The 22,191-nt window shown below is 39.9% G+C and overlaps 1 long non-coding RNA gene and 1 pseudogene across 1 annotated transcript; one reads left to right on the top strand and one right to left on the bottom strand.

Moving 5' to 3' along the window:
• The first annotated feature begins 467 nt into the window (after positions 1-467).
• On the top strand, positions 468-3,964 carry LOC128518629 (uncharacterized). The gene is made up of 4 exons (XR_008357762.1): positions 468-567; positions 3,216-3,257; positions 3,454-3,546; positions 3,829-3,964. It is a non-coding gene; the product is annotated as an uncharacterized LOC128518629 (long non-coding RNA).
• Positions 3,965-9,733: 5,769 nt separating this feature from the next.
• On the bottom strand, positions 9,734-12,894 carry LOC128518563 (E3 ubiquitin-protein ligase TRIM39-like; annotated as a pseudogene).
• Between the last annotated feature and the right edge of the window lie 9,297 nt (positions 12,895-22,191).

Below are 22,191 nucleotides of genomic sequence, written 5' to 3' on the forward strand. Positions count from 1 at the left end.
TTTGTTAAAAATTAAACCTGCTTGTGTTGATTTCAGTCAATGCTCTCTAAAAAAACATCCTGGAGAAAAGTGTTTCAACATATTTTTGCCTCGAATTTCTGTAATCTGTACAAATTAGAAAAGAATTTAGTTGAAGAATACTTAGTTGTTATCATAAAATATTGTATTGTAAAGTTTTAAAGAACAGTATACACAAAAACAATTACAAGGCAGGTTGTGAACTTTACATAATATAATTACTTTCATATACTCAAAATAATCGTATTTGTTGACGTAAAGTGGGTTTTTTTTTCGATTTAGGGTAAAGTAATTTTGTAATTACGGTCAACTTGACCGTACAAATTCCTAATACGTTGTCTAATCACTAACCATTCATGTTAAGTCAACATTTCATACAGTACAGCAGGGGGCAGTAGCGAGACCCCAGCTGTCATGAACCGCTAATGAAACAGAAGAGTGAGACAATTCAAACTACACCTGCGCTGGAGTTAATTGACTCTCTGCCCGCGCGCGCGTTACCCTTTGCAGTTCTGTCCGTTTTAACAGAGGAGGTCAACACACGAAAAGGTAAGATATAAGATTTTTTTTCGCCAGTACATATTTTTATATATATATAGTATTTAACTTTGACCTGCTTCTGTAGTTTTAGAGAGTGCTAGTGTTTTAGACTGAAGTAAGCTAACGGATTTAGCCACGTGTCACAGACGAGGCTGAAGTTAGCTCGTTATTCGCCTCGTTACTCACGGGAGTGTTCACGTTGGCGAACGCTGCGGAGTTTAATCAATAAAACGTTATTTTGGTAGCTTAAACCATTCTGGCCAAGCGAATATGTACTATACCATACCTAGCAGGTACCCAACTATATAGTAAAAGTGAAATTGTCCTGGCCCAGATTAATTTTACACTTTAAAAAGAGTGGAAATATTTGACTATTTAATTGTATTATAAAATCGACTTTTGAATTAAATATTCGTTTTATTTATTTTTTCATTTTTTTTAAATGGTAGTGATTTTAATGTCAAACTTTAGAACAGAGTTTTCCAGTGTATCGAGCGCTCTGACTGATTAATGGATATGTATTAATTATTCAGCAATCACTATATTTTTACTATTTGCCCATCTCTTACTTGCTATATACACTCGCTTAATTATAAGTAGGAGAGTATGCTACTATTCAAACTGAAAAATTTTAATTATTTTATACAGCACATTAATGATTGTAAAAATGTTGCACATAGCAATGATAACTAATAATAACATTCATTAAAAAATTACCCAAACAGGTATTAACAATACAGAGATGCACATCCAAAATGCAATGACAAACTATATGGGATTATCCTAAAAAATTTTTACAGTAAACTAATTTAATTTTCATTATATCTCTTACATTTTCCAAAAACACCAGCATGTCCTTCATTTTGGAGAAGACAAATGAAAAATTCACTAGAATATCTTTTTTCATCTTCTCCAACATTTTCTAGTGTCAAATTTACACAGGGCCTTCTCTGCTTCATCCTTGTTCATGTACAAGAGGTGAAGCAACATTTCCACCAGAAAAGCTGCTTATTTTCATTGCGCCACCTCTCAGCTTCCAAAATGCACTGATACACCAGGTAACTCTAAAATCTGAAAATATATTAATCTCAATACATATACAGTGATTAACACAGTGATTAGTTTACTGCTGATGTTGATAGCAAAAAAGAGAATAAAATAGCCTGTATTTTAGTTTGTTACAAAAACCTTAAACACTGTTCAGTCTATGGCACAGACTAATCACTGTGTTAATCACTGTATATGTATTGAGATCTCTTGTACATGAACAAGGATGAAACAGAGACGGCCCTGTGTAAATTTGACACTAGAAAATGTTGAAGATGAAAAAGAAGATACTCTAGTGAATTTTTTATTTGTCTTCTCCAAAATGAAGGACATGCTGGTGTTTTTGGAAAATGTAAGAGATACAATGAAAATTAAATTAGTTTACTGTAAAAAAATTTAGGATAATCCCATATAGTTTGTCATTGCATTTTGAATGTGCATCTCTGTATTGTTAATACCTGTTTGGGTAATTTTTTTTAATGAATGTTATTATTAGTTATCATTGCTATGTGCAACATTTTTACAATCATTAATGTGCTGTATAAAATAATTAAAATTTATCAGTTTGAATAGTAGCATACTTTCCTACTTATAATTAAGCGAGTGTATATAGCAAGTAAGGGATAGGCAAATAGTAAAAATATAGTGAATGCTGAATAATTAATACATATCCATTAATCAGTCAGAGCGCTCGATACACTGGAAAATTCTGTTCTAGAGTTTAATTGACATTAAAATCACTAACATTTAAAAAAAAAAAAAAAACAATGAATAAAATTAAATAAAACGAATATTTAATTTAAAAGTTGATTTTAATAATACAATTAAATAGTCAAATATTTCCATCCTTTTTAAAGTGTAAAATCAATCTGGGCCAGGACAATTTCACCTTTACTATATAGTTGGGTACCTGCTAGATGTTGTATGGTTCATATTTGCCTGGTCCAGAGAGATTTAAGCTACTAAAATGGTCCTGGAAATCTGGCTTCTTATTCACACCATTGTGCATAATAGAATGACATATTTCCATTTAATTTTTAAAGTGTAAAATCAATCTGAGCTTGGACAATTTCACTTTTACTATATAGTTGGGTACCTGCTAAAATAACGTTTTATTGATTAAACTGCGCAGCTTTCACCAACGTGAACACTCCCGTTAGTAACGAGGCGAATAAGGAGCTAACTTCAGCCGCAGAGTGAGACGCTGCACAATAAGAAGCCAAACGAATCGGAAGCTGCGAATAAGGAGCTAACTTCAGCCTCGTGTGTCACAGGTCCACTGCATATATTTCCATTATTTGGCAAAAAGTATATAATTATATATAGTAATAATTGTTATCTTAACTTATATCTGTGGTTTGAACAAAACATTGTAATAAGATGTTTGATAAAAGGGCTGGTGGTATAATTACCAAATTTTAAGATACCATGAATTAAACATTAGCCTGTTTTTACATTTTTTTTTTTTACAAATGCAAAAATAATGGTGTACAATATGAAAATGGTCTTGCAATAAAGTATATTTTTGTGTATAGTGGGCAAATTTTTATACTTGATGTTAACCTAATTAAAATATTAATGTCTTTATAAATTTTTTTTTTTCTTTGCAGTTTTTCTGGTCCTTAATAAAAGGTGTGCTTTACTCGCAACAGGTAAGATCTACGTCTACTAATGGAAATCCTGTTTCTCACATGACATTTCATTTGTTAGTTCTGAGTAGCTTGTTACTTTTTTAGTTTTATTTACGACATTAGACATGTGCCTAATTTTATAGTGAAATGTAACTCACTCAATAGGATTGTATTAAGTATATTGAGTTTTTTTTTTTTTCTCTTTGTTTTTTTTAAGAATGCAACTGTTGAGAAGAAGAGGGAGTGCCTCATCAAGGCACTTTGTGTCTACTTAAATGAAGAACCGGACAGTCTCTTCAAAGAATATCTGGTAGGTAATGCTAATGATTACTGCAGAAGTAATGGTATCATTGGGCTCTTCAGAATATCACAATATCCATTTAGTCTTCTTAAATTATAAGTTAAAGCTGCTATTAGATGGCATCAGATCACAGGTGTACCTGAGAAAGGAGTGTAAGAAATCAGTGTGGACCAAATGTTAGTGATTTAAAGACTAGAAAAACAACTACCGGGAAAAATGCAATGCAAACAGGCTCTTTGGAATTCTGTATTAGTCTAGTGATTTTCATTTTTGCTTTTTGTGTATCAATAGAATACAGATGGCTGTGCTGCAGAGAGGATCTTGAACATGTTGTATTTGGCATCTACAGCATCAATGTTGGAGGTGATGCCACTACCTCTCCAGCTGATGTTGGAATTGTTATTGAGGGTGTTGAAGTGCTTCATGACTTGGGAGAGATCGCTACTACATGTACGGTCTTAATGTCTCCAGTTATTCTCAGGAACTGAAAATATTCTCTGAGGTACTGCAGAAGATCTTCCTCCAGCTGGATGCTACCAGACTTTCACCAAAAGTACAGATGCTTAAAAACAAACCAACATCAAGCACCTGAGTGTAAGATTCATACAGTGAGAACCTTTTTTGTTTTCTATTTTTTTGTGAGTGACATGATTTTTTTCTTATGTAAAACATGTCCAGAATACTGTTTTAATGTTTTTTTTTTTTTTGTCAAACACACACATTTTTTCCCCCTCTTTAAATGTGTTACAGTTGGGGGAAAAACGTTAGAATATGTTGCATTTTGTGTGCAGTATGTCTTTTGTATTGTTGGACCATAATATTCTCAATTTCTTAATCGCACGTTGTGAACATATTTGCATGGCTTGTCATGTCAAAATACATGCTCGCTGCAGACATCTCGAAAAGGTTTAGGATAGGAGATGATCGGCTTTACAACACTGTAAAAAAAATCCCGTAGTTTTTACGGAAAAAAACTGGCAGCTGGGGTTACCAGAACAATTCCGTAAAATATACAGCAAAACAGTAATTGCTTTTACTGCATAACATGTACATTTTACAGTTTAAACCAGCATATAACACACTAGACTTCTGTTATATTTACTGGTTTAAACTGTAAAAAATACATGTTATGCAGTAAAAGCAATTACTGTTTTGCTGTATATTTTACGGAATTGTTCTGGTAACCCCAGCTGCCAGTTTTTTTCCGTAAAAACTACGGGATTTTTTTTACAGTGTATAATATGGTTGTTTTGCAAATACGATGCACGTCAGTAACGTTAATCCGTGGGAGATCCTGGAGACAGCGGGGGTAGAACGTAGCCATTGCTAAACCGGAACTGACTGAGCCCTATTGAAAAGAACGCGGAAGTAGGTGTGCAAGTAGCGCATAAGAGGCCGGAAAAGTTAAATGTACATATAAGAATCAGCTGGAGGACCAATTTGCAACTTATTAGGTCAATTGGCAACATGATTGGGTATGAAAAGGATGAACAACATACAGTATGCTCCCATCCAGACGTCGGCTCTTTTAGGGAAGTCCTTGCATTTTCCTACATGACAATGCCAGACCACATACTGCATCAATGACAACATCAAACCAACTTCACCACCGACTTACTATGGTGAACCGGATCACAGACTCAGGCGCACTGATATAGTTCAAAAGCTTAAAGTCACAGATAAAAAGGCTGCATAACATAGGTAATACAAATACAAATACTGAGGTATTTGTAAATACAAGCTAAAAAAAAGACAGTATGAACGTTTAAACCACAGAAGAATTCATAATCATCTAGCTACATAAGGCAGTATTTTAGCCAACTGGAGCTACCTTGTTTGTGCTAAAAAACATTACCGATAGCAGTGTCATAAGCTAACCAAAACTGAGCCAAATATTTATTAGCAACCATAATCCAAAGCTATCCAAAGCGAGTTGAAATACATTAGAACATTTACAAACATCTATAAACCCCATAGGGCATTAACTTAGCCACCGGGAAATAACATTTTGTGCTAAGCTACATAAGGCAGCATGTAAGCAGTGTTAGCTACATGCTACACTAAACTACGTAAGTGGCTTGAAAAAAGCAATGTTTCACATAAGCTGACTAATATTTGTTTTATATTAGCAGAATAAGAGTTATATAAGACTTAATAACTTAACTATTGTCATAACAGCTTGCTTGAATATCCTCTGCTGGATCTATTCATTCCTCAAAATGCTCCCGTTCCACGTCAGAGTCACAATCTTCTTCTGAGGGAAAAGTAAACTCCTCCCACTGTTCGCGAGCCTGAGACGGCTGAAAGCGCACACTGTTTGATTTCTTTATTTTACAAAAGCACACTAATTTGTGGTTATTGTGGGTCTAAATTAATAAAAGTAGACCCTTTACAAATTAAAATGATGTACTACACTTATGTGTATTATTAAACATGATGGAGCTTTTTAATTTTTTTTACATTTTTTTCACTATTACCAGGAAGAACTGCAAGTGTCGACTCCTAAGGGTTAAATTCCTGAAAGTGATTGAGTTCAGTTAACTCTGACTGGTGTGTGCCTTGTTGCCTCACTTCACATCCTCTCAGTTTCATGGACGTAGCTGCAGATGTAGAAGGGATTCCAAGAGTCCAGAAACAGAAGGTGATTTGTAACCAGCAGTCTTCACAAACTTCACAGTTCGTGGCCCTTCAGCAAAGGTGGGAAAGTGGGAGGCAAAAATGGATAGCAGGTGAAAATTCAGGAAGAGACAGTCACGTAGTACAAGGCACAGTTCTGCAAAGTTATAATTAGTCTCAGTGAAAGCATGGGGGTCAGACACAATGATAATCCAAAAGAGAAATACAAATCCAAAAGAGAGAGACATCACTTTATGTATTGTATTTTCTTAGTATGATCTTATATCATATGCTCATACTGTACATATTCATCATACTCATTCAAGATTTTTTTTTTACACAGTTTCTCGTGTCATGCATTGCATTTGTAGAATGCACATAATTACTATACGTAATTAGTTAATGCCAGGAGCCTGTCAAAGATCAGACCTATAAAGTTTTTCAAAACTTTAGAGATTTCTTTGTACTACAACAACTACACAGAAAAAGTGACTAAAATAGGGAAAAAAAATGATTAAAATCTTGATTGTGATGGACAAATGTTTAAGTGTCTCTAGTAATAAATGTCAGGGACTGTTTGTTATTATTATTTTTTTTTTACTGCATGAATTCAATTAAGACAAAGAGGAGAATAAAAATAAACAGTTAAGACTTCCTTTTAGCTGGAGAGATCTTCTGATGATGCAGTGGTGTAATGCTGATATGTACATTATAATATGAGAGGAAATTAGAAACCTCACTGTACCTGCACACTGCTGAATCCTCTTCAGTTTTGTCAATACTAATAACAACATTAATTAGATTTGGGATAATTATTTTGCATTATAAAGTGAAAAGTTAAGATATAAACATAAAAAAGTGAATTAACATAAACATGAATATTTCGAGAAAAAAAAGACATTTTCTCACTTGCTTCCTTTAACTTGTCGTTAAGTGTTTAATAATTTAATACATTATCTACTTTCTTCCACCTTCATGTGCCATTTGTGACAGAAATCTTCTTTAAGTTTAAAGTTTTAATTGTAGCAGGCCAAGAGTAACTATACTTGCTTATTAATTTCTTACAAAATCGTAAAAATCCCTTTTTGCATGCAAAAATAATGCACAATAAAACTGAGATGGTTTTGCTAATTTTCTGTTAATGTGGGCGGTGACTTCACACAGGTATGCTTAAGGCTGATTTATGTTTCTGTGTCAGGTCTTCACAGTAGGATGTGCATAAATGTGTACACAATGCCGTCCCCCAGCACTTGGCCTGATGTGCACCTCCCCAAAAATGTAATGACATGTCAAAGTGACGCAGACCTTAACAATGGTGATAGGTACACAGGGTAGGATTACATTTTCTTTTTATTTAAAATCATTCTGGCCATCCACTCTGATGTCTTGTTTCATTTCCTGTGTTGCAGTAACTGTTGTTCAACATCTACTGTATAAGCTCCAATTCCAACACGATCTGATCAGTTTTATTCACTAGTGTTTACATTACACACACATACACGCACGCACGGACACACAAAAACACACACACACACACGGACACACGCACCAACCAAAACTCAGAGAGTGGCAAAGCGACTCAACACAGTGACATTGAAACCAAACTGCCAGCTAGTAATTTAGCGATGTAATTACAGAGTGACACAGAAACACCAGCTTACACGTATAAATACTTGTGTAACCTACGTGTAGAGACTCGACTCAATGTAGGAGCATGAATTAGTCTTTACTGTGTGCTCCCAACTCCCCAGTTTCAGAGAGGACTACACGTCTAACCTCTAGGTCTCTCGTGTCCTTCACTATCACCTCTGCTTTCATAGAGAATTCATAAGTTATATAAGTTATGCTGGAGGCCTCCTCAACTACGAGCTTTTATTTAATAAACGTGTAAAAATAAATAAATAAAAAAAATTTATGGTAATGCCAACGTGAATCGGAACCACACACTCACAAAACCTCTGAATTATAAAGGTCCACAGATGTACATACATTTACATTAACAAGTGAATATCCTGCAGTTAATTTCAGAAATCAATGTGAAAACACGGGTGTGAACTAACACCTTTCACTTTCACGTCAGTCACTTCTTCACTTTTCATTGGGTGATAAAGTGACAGTTCCATGTATGATCGCAGTGCAGTGTGTCTCCACCTTTCTAACCTCTGCTCGTGTGTATTTATACACCAATTTTAATTTTAATGTTGTAAAGCTGCTTAAAGACAATGACAATAGTTTCTTCTGCAGATTATCCTGATTATTAAATAAAATTGATTTCTTGTGGACCAAGTCATTATATTTTTCTACCTCTTTCATTAATTTATTCAGGATCACATGCTGGAATGACTGTATTTTATTGCTCAATCCATTTTTGAGATATTAATCATTTATTTTTTTTATTCAGTAAAATTATCATCACTTTAAATCGATCTCATCTGTTGGTGAGAAACATTTGTTCTCATTTATTTTTGAAGTTATTAGGAGTAAATCTTTTTACTCACACCCCTCTATCATCCAAATCACTTTGAATTGATCGTTTCTGCTTTGGTTTTTGAGAAATAAAAAAAATTGCTTCCTGCTTTCAAATCCTTGGAATGTCAGTCATAGCAAGATTGACAGGTCAAAACCCCTCAGTACCCACTTGGGGATCAGTGTAAATGCTGCCAGCTTTAGAAAAATATATTTACCTGCATTTGTGTTTTAAATGGCAAGATGTTCATGTTAACATGTCTCCATTTTTATATTATTATAACCGACATCATATTTTAATGATTTCTATTGAATATTTCTAAGAAATAGCATGACATGTACAGTATGCAATATAACGACACTTTCGTTGTTATTTTGAACAGCAGGAATCACTTCAAACATGCATGATGAGATTTGATTGGTTGAACAACTGTTTTAGCTCAACTGCCTCATGAGAAAAGCGATGCAACATTAGTGTGTCTACCAGCCTGTAACATCGCTGAACTGGAGATTTAGGGGCTGCATAAAAAAAAATATGTTTAATGCCCTAAAAATGAAGGTTTTCTGCATGCACAAATAAGGCACAGAGAAACTGACATGGTTTTGCTAATTTTCTACTTATGGTGACTTAACACAGGTAGGATTTACGGATTCTAATTCCACATTTTCTCATTGTGTTGAAAATCATTCTACTCAGACGTCTCGGCTTGTTTTCTGTATTGCAGTAACTGTTGTTTAAGATCTATAAGCTCCAACTCCAACAAGATCTGCTCAGTTTTATTTACCATCATATACAGCACTCACACACACACACACACACACGCACACACACACACACACACACACACACACACACACACACACACACACACACACACACAAAAACAGACACACACACTTGATTATTTTTGTGTTTAATTAAATTTTAAGAAGAAACTTCAAACGTTTCTTTGGTTTTATTTACCCACCCACATACTGTCTATAAAAAGCAATAGATTTAAAAATAATTAAGCTAAAACCAAACAAACGAACAAAGACATGTATTACAATAAAATGCATAGCAGCTTAAAAAGGAAAGTTTACAGAATTAAGAAGAGGGGAAAAGAAATATATTTTACTCAGTCTTACACACAGGAGAGATGATCAGTGGTGCTGAGTTTTTACCTTCTTGGTTTAAACTAGGACTGAGGAATGGATAGAGTTTCTCAGTGAAAGACTGACCAGTGAAAGAGTAGATATGAGATCTGGACTCCACATCATAAAAGGAGACCAGACCCTCCTCATAATCCACAAACACCCCCACCTTCTCCACCTTCTCTCTCAGTGTGAGGGGGACAGGGGGACCAGCACAAGCCTTATACTGATTCTTATTCCTTAGTATCACAGTCCAGACTCCATCCTTAGGGCTCAGTGTAATCTCTCCCTTCCTGTTAATGGACTCTCTCACCACTCCTAATGTCCATGCAGTTTTCCCTCTGACCTGCACCTCATAATAAAATCTCCCTGAGGAAAAACTCTGCTTTCCCAGAACACAGACACTTGTACAGTATTAAACCTCTGTGGTGTATCAGGGAGATCCTGTCGTGTGTCTCCATGTGTCACTTGTTTTCCATCAGCAGACAGGATGAGATAAGGATGAGCTGTATCAGGATCCAGAGTCACATCCACTGAGAGAAACAAACAGTGTGTGATGTGAGTATTTTATATTTTGTATCATCATAATCACACAGTAAATCATATTCATTAGGATTTTAAAAGGGATTGTAGATTAAATTGATATATTTTAACATAAAACTTGTACATTTTATTGAAGGAGTTTGTCATGGATGAGAAATATTGATGAGAAATGCTTTCCTCCTAAAAGTTTACATTTTGTGATATAAATGTGTTTGTATTATTTTTGTTTTTATGCAAATACATATGTAAATACTTTTTTTTCAACTGCATGAGTGTAAAAGTCTGACTGTTTTGTATATCATTAAATGACCATCATTTGACAGGAAAAGAACTGAATGACTTTAGACTCATGCAATTCAAAAGAATAAAGTGACCTTCTGTCTAAACATACAGATTTCCTACATTTCTTTATTAGTAAAATGTGAATTAAAAAAGCTTTCATTAAGCAGAAAAGGCTTTAATGGCTTTAGTGCATGTCACTGATAGTGAGCTGTAGTGAAGAGGAAAATGAGAGACACTTTAAGTCTTCCTTTTATTTGGAGAGATCTAAAGATAAAAATAAGTCTGATGATGCAGTGATGTAATGCTGATGAATGTACGTTATAATAAGAGAGGAAATCAGTAACCTCACTGTACCTGCATACTGCTGAATCCTCTTCAGTTCTGTGGAAACTAATTACAACAAAACATCACTTTCATTAACAGGCAGATTGTATAATGTAATGTTTCATTCAATTAAAGCTAACAATAATAATCACTATCACTCTTATATGAATCACTTTCACCTGTTTCCTTCAGTTTTTGAGTGAGTTTCTCATTGAGTGTCTGCTGAAGCTGAGACAGAGCTGTCCTCACAGTGTCCCCACTCAGATCAGTGTTAATACTGATCTCAGTCCAGTTCTTGGTGTGTGGAGGGCTGCACATGGAGGAGGAAATCTACGGTAGAGCAGGAGAGAGGAGAAATCCCTCAGCATGGTGAGTGTTGTTCTGTGATGTTCTGCATTGCCAGTGAGCAGAGAGAGGAACACTGACCTGTAGGAGGTGGAGATGATCCTCAGTGTGTGAGAGCTGCTCCAGCTCAGTGTCTCTCCTCTTTAGCACAGTGATTTCCTGCTCCAGCTCTTTAATGAGTCCTTCAGCCTGCCTCTCTGCTGCTTTCTGCTTCTCCTCCATCACGTCCAGCAGCTCAGCCTGACTTCTCTCAATGGAGCAAATCAGAGCAGTGAAGACTTCAACATTGTCTGCTTTCTCTTTGTTTCTCTAAAGGAGGAAAAATGTTTTTTACTTTTATCAAATAACACTGAATAGCGAAATAATGTTTAATGCAGTTTCGACAATGAATAATACATAAACTATTTTTCCACACACTTTGCTGAGCTCTACGGAGTGTTTAATCCCATGAATCTTCTTTAGTCGGCCCTGAATCATCTGCTGCACATCTGTCTGTGTTTTCCCCAGCTGAGTCTGAGGACAGAGCAGAAGACAAAATATTTTATTTGCATTACATTTACATTGTCATGGAATTTGAACTCTCTGCTTCTGCATAAATGTGTCTGCATTTTCTATAACAATGTCTAAAGCTGATGTTATTCAGTGTTTCTCACCTTCCTCTCTCTGCTCTCCTCCTCTATAGTAACAGTGTTGTGATTCTTGTGGTCTCCTTCAGTGCAGAACTGACACACACACGTCTGATCGTCTCTACAGAACAGCTCCAGAGCTCGCTCATGTTTCTGGCATATGTAGTCCTCCAGGTTTTCCACAGGGTTTATTAGTTTGTGTTTCTTAAGTTTGGGAACATGATTATGAGGTTCTAGATGAGATTTACACAAAGTCAGTCCACAATCCAGACAGGATTTCAGGGCCTTCAGCTTTCCTTCATTGCAGGCGTCACAAAGAACCTTAGGTTTGTCAGGAACACTTTTCTTCTTGAAGTGATCTGTAACCTCTCTCAGTGTTGTATTAATCTTCAGTTCAGGTCTCTTAGTGAATTTCTCTTTACGTAATGGACAGTAAGAGTGTTGACTCATCTCCCAGCACTGTGTAAGGCAGCTCTTGCAGAAGTTGTGTCCACATGGAGTGGTGACTGGATCAGTAAACACATCCAGACAGATCGAACACAGCAGCTGGTCTTCAGACAGGAGATCGCTGGAGTCACGAGAAACTAAGTGTGATAGGAAAAGGTTAGACATTGTTTATAAATAGTGTAGAAATACTGTAATTTGTCTCTACTTTGTCTCTATACAGTTCACTCCTGTAGTGTAGGTGTGAAAGTCATAAATCAGAATTTTTACACATTTCCCTGTACTAATTAGAAAAAAAGGCACTTTTGGGTGGTTATTAAGTGTTTAAATCATTTGTGTAGAGCGCCTTCATTAATTTTGCAGCCCAATGTATTCACAAGTAATCTCTAGCTTTTACATAACAGACAAAACACAGAAATACCTGCATTAAAAATAATAAATCACAGAGTGATTATAACACACATTATAGTGTTGTGTTTTAAAAACACATTTTTATGAACAAGGTAAAACTTTTCTTTGTAGTTACTTTACATTAGTGTTTATTTTTAGATTACCATATTTTTGTAGGTTCTTTCAGATCTTTGCACTTTACTGTATATTTTACTTGTATTATAATTTGTCCTGCATTACAGTATATATTGTAGCGTTTTTACGCCGGAAAGGATGGACTTGGAGAGACGAGTGAGCTTATTTGCTGCCCAATGCAAATGGCTGGGAGTATTTTATTAAGCACACACAAACACTTCCCACCATTACTAACACACCTAAAAACATACACACATACCCTGGCCGAAGCCACCAACCCAAACACCTTTTCCCAACAGGGTGAACACACAACAGTCCCATCCCGCAAAGCATGATGGTTCCCAAGCGAAACCCCGCCCACGCCACACTGCCCCCACCCGAGCTGTGACCGTCCCCGGTCACCATGGCGCACTCAGTCTAACAGGCGTGACGGTGGTCGGCGCTGGCGTTGGGAACGCCGGAGACTTTTTGCGGGGGAAGGGGGGCCGTCGCCCTCCTCCTGAGGCGGACTGGCCTCCACAGAATCCGACGATGCCCTGGCGTGGGGCTGATAAGGAGCCAGACGGTCCCGATGGAGCACGACCAATCGCGACCGCCCCATCAACCGCACCCGGTAGACCACCTCAGAGAGCTGTGCAACGACCGTGCAGGGGCCCACCCAGTGCGACATAAGCTTAGGCGAAAGCCCCCTTTTCCTTCCGGGAGAATACACCCAAACCTGCTCCCCAGTAGTAAAGTTCCGCCCCCGGCTGTGAGTATCGTACATGCGGCGCTGCTTAACCCCGGCGTCCGCCAAGTGTCTACGCGCCAACTCGTGGACACGGCACAGTTTGTCTTTCAGCGAAAAAAAAAAATCCAAACCGGGTTTTGTGGGTAAATCCACTTGTGGGGGGGGCCCGAACACCAGATCCACAGGCGTGCGCAACTTGCGACCGAACATTAACGCAGCTGGCATCAGTTGTGAGGACTCCTGCACTGCTGTACGATACGCCCAAAGCACGAGAGGAAAATGCTCGTCCCAATCCTTCTGCCGGTCGCTGGTAAGCACGGCGAGTTGGGTGGTGAGTGTTCGGTTGAATCGTTCCACGAGGCCGTCACTTTGTGGATGCAGGGGCGTAGTGCGGGTCTTTTTCACCCCGAGGCGCTCGCACACCGCCGCAAACACCTCCGCCTCGAAGTTACGCCCCTGATCGCTGTGCAACTGCTCCGGGGCGCCGAATCGGATGAACACCTCATCCACCAGCACTCGAGCCGTGGTGGAAGCGCTCTGATCAGGAACAGCAAACGCCTCCGGCCACTTGGTGAAATAATCCATTGCCACCAGCACATACCGATTCCCGCGATCGGAGATGGGGAACGGCCCCAGAATGTCCACGCCCATACGTTCCATGGGCGCCCCCCACCCGAAAGTCTTGCAAGGGTGCTCGTGAGCGCTGGGTAGGGCCCTTCTTTGCCGTGCAGACGTCGCATCTGTGAACAAAAAGTTCACTATCAGTATGACAGCCCGGCCAGTAGAACCGAGCACGCAACCGCCGCAGTGTTTTAGTTACCCCGAAGTGTCCCGAACCTGCATGCCCATGAACCATCCCCAGTACACATGCCTGCAAAGACCGCGGCACCAGCAGCTGAAAAGATTCGCCAGCGCCACACGGCCGTTCCCATTGCCGGTAGAGTAAACCCCCCCGCAACGCTAGTCGGCTAAACTGCGAGTGGAGAGCTTTTTCCTCTGGTCCCAGGTGGGCAACGGCGGCATAATCCAGTCTCTGGCCCGCGTTAACCCAACCTAATACCTGCTGCAGCGCCGGGTCCTTCTCCTGCTCGACCATTAGCTGATCGCAGTCCATCTGTGGCACAGGTGAAACGACCACAGGCGATGGTGTAGGTGACGCAGTAGCCCGGCTGCACGCCGGCTCGGACGGCCGATTACCGACGGGGGCTTCGGGAGACTGCGCAGGGAGAATGTTCTGATTTACGGGGGTCGGGGAGTGTTCGATGTCGTGACCGCCCACACGCTCTTCAATCCGCTCGCAGTGTCGACAACGCTCTTTGCTGCACGGCCGGCGGGATAACGCATCGGCGTTAGCATGCAATTTACCCGCTCGGTGCTGAACGGTAAAGTCATAGCCCTGCAACCGCTCGAGCCAGCGCGCTAACTGCCCCTCGGGCTATTTAAAACTAAGCAGGCACACCAGCGAAGCGTGATCGGTCCGCAGCAAGAATGATTGCCCGTATAAATACGGCCTAAAGTGTTTAAGGGCCGCGACGACCGCTAGCAGCTCGCGCCGCGTGACGCAGTAATTCTTCTCCGGCCCAGACAACGGGCGGCTGAAGTAAGCGACGGCACGCTCTTTGCTCTCGGAAACCTGAGACAGGACAGCCCCCAGCCCTACATCGCTCGCGTCCGTGTCGAGAATAAACGTACGAGCTATATCAGGAAATTCGAGAACGGGCGACGTAACCAGAGCTTCCCGTAACCGAGTGAACGCACGTGCGTGCTCCCTGTCCCAGCGAAACGGCTGGTTCTTTCTCGTGAGCGCGTGCAGCGGGCTGGCGATCGTGGCAAAATCCCTCACAAACCGGCGATAGTACGACGCTAACCCGAGAAAGGTGCGTAGCTGCAACACATTCTACGGTTCCGGCCAATTCTGTACCGCAGCAATTTTGGCTGGATCGGTGGCAATCCCTTGCGCGCTAATCACGTGTCCCAAAAAGACAGTCTCTTGCCGCAACAACTGGCACTTTTTGGGATTGAGCCGCAAATTCGCCCGCCGGATAGCTAGAAACACCTCCCGTAGGTTAGCTAGCGCGACCGCAAATTCCTTGCCGTGCACCAGTAAATCGTCTAAGTAGACGACACAACGGTTGCGAGGGATATCCGCCAATACTCTCTCCATCAATCGTTCGAACGTAGCTGGAGCGTTGCAGAGGCCGAACGGCATGCGCCGAAATTGCCATAGCCCTTGCCCGATCGAGAACGCGGTTTTGGGTCGTGCTTCCGGGGCGAGCTCTACTTGCCAGTACCCGCTACGCAAATCCAACGAGCTAAACCACGCCGAGCCCGCAACGTGTTCCAGCGCATCATCTATTCGCGGTAACGGATAAGAATCATTGCGCGTCACCTCGTTTAACCGCCGGTAGTCCACACAAAACCGCCACGATTCGCCCCTTTACGCACCAGTACAACGGGTGAAGACCACGGTCCGGACGCTGGCTCTATGACGCCCGAGTCGGCCATCTCACGCAGCTTCTGCTCGGCTATAGCTCGTTTAGCTAACGGGAGGCGTCTCGAATGTAACCGAACAGGAGCGACATTACCCGTATCGATACTGTGCTGCACCAAATTGGTATGAGTGCACTCGCGCTCATCTACAGCGAAAATATCCGCGAACTCGTGCAAAAGGGACTTCACGGCGTCGGTCTGCGTCTGATTTAGCCCCACACTGCTACGCCGCAACAGCTCGGCCATTATTCTCGCTCGGTCGGCTACCGGATGTTTACATGATGCGTCCACCGGAAGTTCCGCCCCCCTGGTGCGTGCTACTAACACGTCCGGCTGCGCTTTGGGCACTAGCAACCTGGCTAACCCGAAATTACCACGCAGAGTCCCGTCCGCGAGATTCAGTACCGCACCCCACCTTTCCAAAATGTCTAACCCCAAGATACAATCATCCTCAATATCTGCCACAAAGAATGGGTGAGAAAGAATGATTGCACCTACTTGTATTCGCACTGTGCGACAGGCCCGTATCCTCAAATAACTCCCCGACACGGTGCGAATGTTCACGGCCGGGTCCGGCAGCACACAACCGCGCTCTTCTCGCTCCAACAATCCCCCGCGCAGCAGCGAAACTGTAGAGCCGGTGTCTACGAGCCCCCGTAGCGAAACGTTGTCCAGGCCGCAGTCCACGTAGACCCCCGCGCGATTTCCGACACGTCCCGACCAGAAGTTAAATCCGGCAGTTGGGGAAACAAAGATGGCTGCGGGAGGCGGGTTCTCCTCGCCCGCGCTGAACCGGAGGTGTAGCGACTCACGCAACTTTGCCCAGTCCTCCCGCTCGTCAGCTCGGAGGTCTTCCAGCGCGCGGAGCGCGGCGCCCTCCAGCGCGAGGGCCGCCCGGACGGCTGTTTCCGCCGGGGACCAGCCCCCGAATTTGGCGCCTAGCTCCACTTGAGCGAGGAACGCGTGGGCCTCAACGGCGCCATTGTAGGAAGGCAGCCGCAGTTCGCCTCGTTGGCTGACGGCGCGTGGTGCTGTAGCTTGCTCCGGTGCCTGCGCTGCGTCACCGTAGGACTTCCCCCCCGAGGTCCAGGGCCGGAACCTCCACGCCTCCACTCCGCTCAGGTCGCCGCCCTTTGCTTGCGCTTGCCCCGTCAGGGAGGGTTTTCCTCCTCCTCAGTTGTTCTGCTACTCGGCGGCCTGCTTGAATCTTCCGGATGTCCTCCGGCGTGCGCTCCAACCCGTGACTCTCCATCCCACGTCTGACACCAATGTAGCGTTTTTACGCCGGAAAGGATGGACTTTCCGCCCAATGCAAATGGCTGGGAGTATTTTATTAAGCACACACAAACACTTCCCACCATTACTAACACACCTAAAAACATACACACATACCCTGGCCGAAGCCACCAACCCAAACACCTTTTCCCAACAGAGTGAACACACAACAGTCCCATCCCGCAAAGCATGATGGTTCCCAAGCGAAACCCCGCCCACGCCACAATATTTTACATTACAATCATTTATTCGTCAACAATCGTTAATTATGTTGTCACTGAATTATTGTACTATATAAATAATAATTAGTTTGACAAATCCAACATAGTTACATAATCAGTGTCTATGCCTTTGTAAGATGTGTGTGCATTACAAACACTTAATATAAAAATGTCAACAGAAAACAATGAAACCATGTATTGAGATCATGTTAATAAGAAAAAATAATTTGGTCAATATCTCTTAATAGTGACAATCTTTCTTAAATAATGTAACAGATCCATCATACAGTATAAGCTCTTGTGAATTAATTGTAACTACAGAAACAGAAAGCTTTCCATGTATAAACTGTATAACTTACATGAACCTGGTTCTTCCATGCTGCTCCTCCTCCTTCTTTTTGTTGGTGATGAAGATTCAGCCATTTACTTCCTCCTGTGTTTTAACCTTTTCAGGAAAGAATTCATGTCATTCAGTTCAGACATGTAACAGTATGAGGTGTAACTGATTAGTAGTTACTGATTAATTAGACTCTGGTCGTCCACAGAGTTGAAATAAAGCAGTAACACTGGAAGTATTTACACTGTGATATATAACACACACACATTCCTCACTTTTATTAGATTGTAATGAACACACACACACACACACACACACACACACACCTGATTTTTTGTTAATTTATCTTAGCTTCTTTTAGCTTAGTTTAGCTCACATATTTGGGCAAATATAATCATTAGACATAAAGTATAATAATTGTATTGTAACTTGTGTTCATGCTGGAATCAGTTCAACACTCCACTTTTAAGAAGTTAGTAAACATCATAACCTTTGGCCCTATTTATCAGTTTTTCTGTCTTGATTAATCACTGATAATTATACTGAAATGATAAAAATGCACATGCTGGGAACCTGTTTAATTGGGTTAAGGACTTTTTGGACAGAAGACCTGTTCAAGTGAAATTAGGCTTAGAAGTATTAAGCCAGTGTAAGGTAGAAGATGAGACTCCCCAGGGGAGTGTGTTGAGTCCAACCTTGTTGTCTATTAAGAGTACTGATATCTTTGGAAATGTTTCAGAAGATATGGGGAAATCACTTTTTGTCAATGCTGGAGCTTTATGAAAATTGGTAAGAAATGTTGAATACATAACCCAGAAAAAAGTGGAATAAATAAAATTGATACATAGGGAATTTCACTTTTCATTAGAAAAAAACAAAACAAAAGCCGTGTAGTTTACAAGAAATAAAATCAAGGTATATGATCTAATAATGTATGGAAAAGAGAGAGAGTTAGGATTTTTCATTTTCTGGGAATATATTTTGGTAGACTATACCAGATTGACATGGAGAAAGCATGTAAGATTTGTAATTAATGAATGCAAAAAAGTAATTAATGTCATGAAATGCCTTGTAGGGAATAAGTGGGAGGATAGTATTGAGTCTCTGAAGCATACATATATATATATATATATATATATATATATATATATATATATATATATATATATATACACGGCCCTTATAAGAACAAAAATGGATTATCCCAGTATAGTTCATGGATCAGCAGCTAAATCTGAGTTGTCAGTCCTGGATGTGGTGCAACTCGGGCTCTAAGAGTGTGTTTAGGAGCTGTTAGGACCACCAGAACATATTCTCCAGGTTAAAGTGGGTGAAATGCCATTGTGGCTATGTAAAAACAGCTAGGGATTAATTGTTGACTCAATCTAAGACGGCAAGGAGAAATCCACCCGCCGAAGAGAGTGCGGGAAGGAGATGTCTCTGAAGGAAAGTTTTGGTTGGAAAGGGGATCAGCTGGCAATAGAGATTGGTGTGTATGGTAAAGATTTTGATGCAACTGTGGTGTGTCCTTTTAGTCCCCTCTGGGTATTACCAAATGTTAATTTGAAAATATTAACAATCAAGCATGTTGATGGGAAACCTGACCTTGTTAACAAATACTATATATATATATATATATATATATATATATATATATATATATATATATATATATATATATATATATTGACCAGAATTACAAAGATAGCATACAGGTCTTCACAGATTGGTCTAAGGACCAGGATTCAGAGAAAACTGGACCTGCAGTTACTAAACCTATTACAAATGGGAGAGTAGCAAGAGAACTTCTGATTGTCTGAGTGTCTGTACTGTGGAGCCGTAGGCATTACTGATGGCATTAGAATGGGCTGAACAGGTTAATCACTGAAATGTAGTGATTTGTAGTTGTAATGGAAAAAAATCACATAGGTGTAGTCATAGGTAAAGTTATTTTGTAAAAGCCATGGCTCAGTTTGGTGGTTGTCCCCGGACCATTCATACTGATCTGGGAATGGAGAAAGATAATAAAATAAAATAAATTTACCATCTACCGTATTTTATTCATCTTTTATGAATAACAAACTATTTAAATATTGGAAATCATTAAAGCAGCAGTAAGCTCAGCAGATTCAGATGGCAGGTTGAAATGATCTGTCACGGTCCGAGACCCACCGCAGTGAAGTTGGTTTGACGTTGGATATTTGAGCCGGATCCGATCTCCAGGTTCCGATTTGTAGCGGAGATTTGCTAACAGAGTCTAAAGCGCGGCGCCTACTGCGTGAGTTAGGGACCGTCTGCAAATTACTGTCAGACTGATACGGATAATATTAATATTATAAACATATTTAAAATAAATAAATGATCTATTGCCTCAAAGTCTATTCTACAATGTGTGTCCACCTGTCCTGCATAGGGCACAACCTTTTTTTATTCAATATTATCACTTTTCATATTTATTAATAATTAAGCCATATTATGTTACAGTTTGAGGGCCCTCTTGTTCTTCTAAGATTATTTTTTTTAATAGGGCCCAAGCACTATGAACATCAGCCCTATTACATTACAGTGTATGAAGGACACTTTTGTTCTTCTAAGGATTATTATAATTAGGGCCCAAGCACTGTGATATCAGCCCTATTATGTCGTCATAGTGTGTGAAGGAGCCTCATGTTTTTTTAAGGATTATTATTTTTTAGAGACCAAGCACTATGACATCAGCCCTATTACATCATAGTGTATGAAGGGCCCTCTTGTTTTTCCAGCCTCCAGGTCTTTTTGGCTTTCCTAGCATGCCCTGAAAATCATTAGTGACAGGTTAGGAATTGCTGCCATAGGATGCAACGCCCAGGGCCCTCACACAATATTTTGCTGCACAGCTTATGCACACTTGCATGTATACATGGAAAACCCGGTACACATTTACAAACTTGATTTCAAAAAAGTTGGGACACTGTACAACTATTCAGAATAAAATATAAATAACATATCAAATGTTGAAAGTGAGACATTTTGAAATATCATGCCAAATATTGGCTCATTTGGGATTTTATGAAAGCTACATATTCCAAAAAAGTTGGGACAGGTAGCAATACACTGTAGAAGACACGTTAAATCTATGCTATGCATATTTAGTCAAATCAGGAAACTTTTATTGTCATATTAACTATAGCAGTACACAGTAAAATGAGACAACGTTCATCCAGGACCATCGTGCTACATACAAACACAGAGCTAAGGACTAAAAAAATAGTATAACCTAGCCACATTTAGCCTATGCTAATACCTCTAACATCCGTTGACTCCGGAGTAGTCGTTTTCTGCTGTGTCTCTTTTAAAAGCGAAAGATTTTTTCCACAAGAACTGCAAAAATTTGGCAGAACGCCATATTTGAAACCACAATAAGGACAGTACATGTTTGCACACTCATACACACACACGAATCTACCGCTACTACAGTACTTCCTGTATATCTTGAGTGACAGATGTCTCGCCCAATCAGCGATAAGAATTTCATTCTCCAACTATACCTACCTTTTCCGGTTTATATCTGGCCGAGAAGTGCAATACAAATTAACAAAACGGAAAACAAATTAACAAATTCAAAACCAAATTAACAAATCCGAAAACAAAATGAAAAAAACAAAAACAAAACAACAAAATCGAAAACAAAACAACAAAACCCAAAACAAAATAACAAAAACAAAAACAAAACAACAAAACCCAAAACAAAATAGCAAATTAGTTTTGGGTTTTGTTATTTTGTTTTCGGGTTTGTTAATTTGGTTTTGAATTTGTTATTTTGTTTTGGGTTTTGTTGTTTTGTTTTTGGATTTGTTAATTTGGTTTTGAATTTGTTATTTTGTTTTGGGTTTTGTTTTTTTGTTTTCGGATTTGTTAATTTGGTTTTGAATTTGTTATTTTGTTTTGGGTTTTGTTTTTTTGTTTCAGATTTGGTAATTTGTTTTGCACTTCAGGGCCACCGTACAATACGCTACTTGCACGCAGACTCGTTACGTACTTCCGCTTTAAAGTAATAGGGCTCGCTGAGTTTTGGTTTGTCAGCCATTGATTTGGAGTTTGGAGGAAATGTTAAGAAAAAAGTGTGTTTATAGATTTTAGAGAAGGTATACAACGTACACTGTTGTGTTCCGCTGTGTACATCTTTTGCGACGTTCAACGGAACTTTAACTTTAAATATTTTAGCAGTGATTAGATTATTGAACTGCAAACACAGAAGGCACGAAAAAAAGTTAGTAACTAGCGCTGTACCAGTGCTTTTTGCCTGGAATGATTATG

The sequence above is a fragment of the Clarias gariepinus genome, chromosome 1 (genome assembly GCF_024256425.1).
Source record: "Clarias gariepinus isolate MV-2021 ecotype Netherlands chromosome 1, CGAR_prim_01v2, whole genome shotgun sequence".
NCBI lineage: Eukaryota > Metazoa > Chordata > Actinopteri > Siluriformes > Clariidae > Clarias > Clarias gariepinus.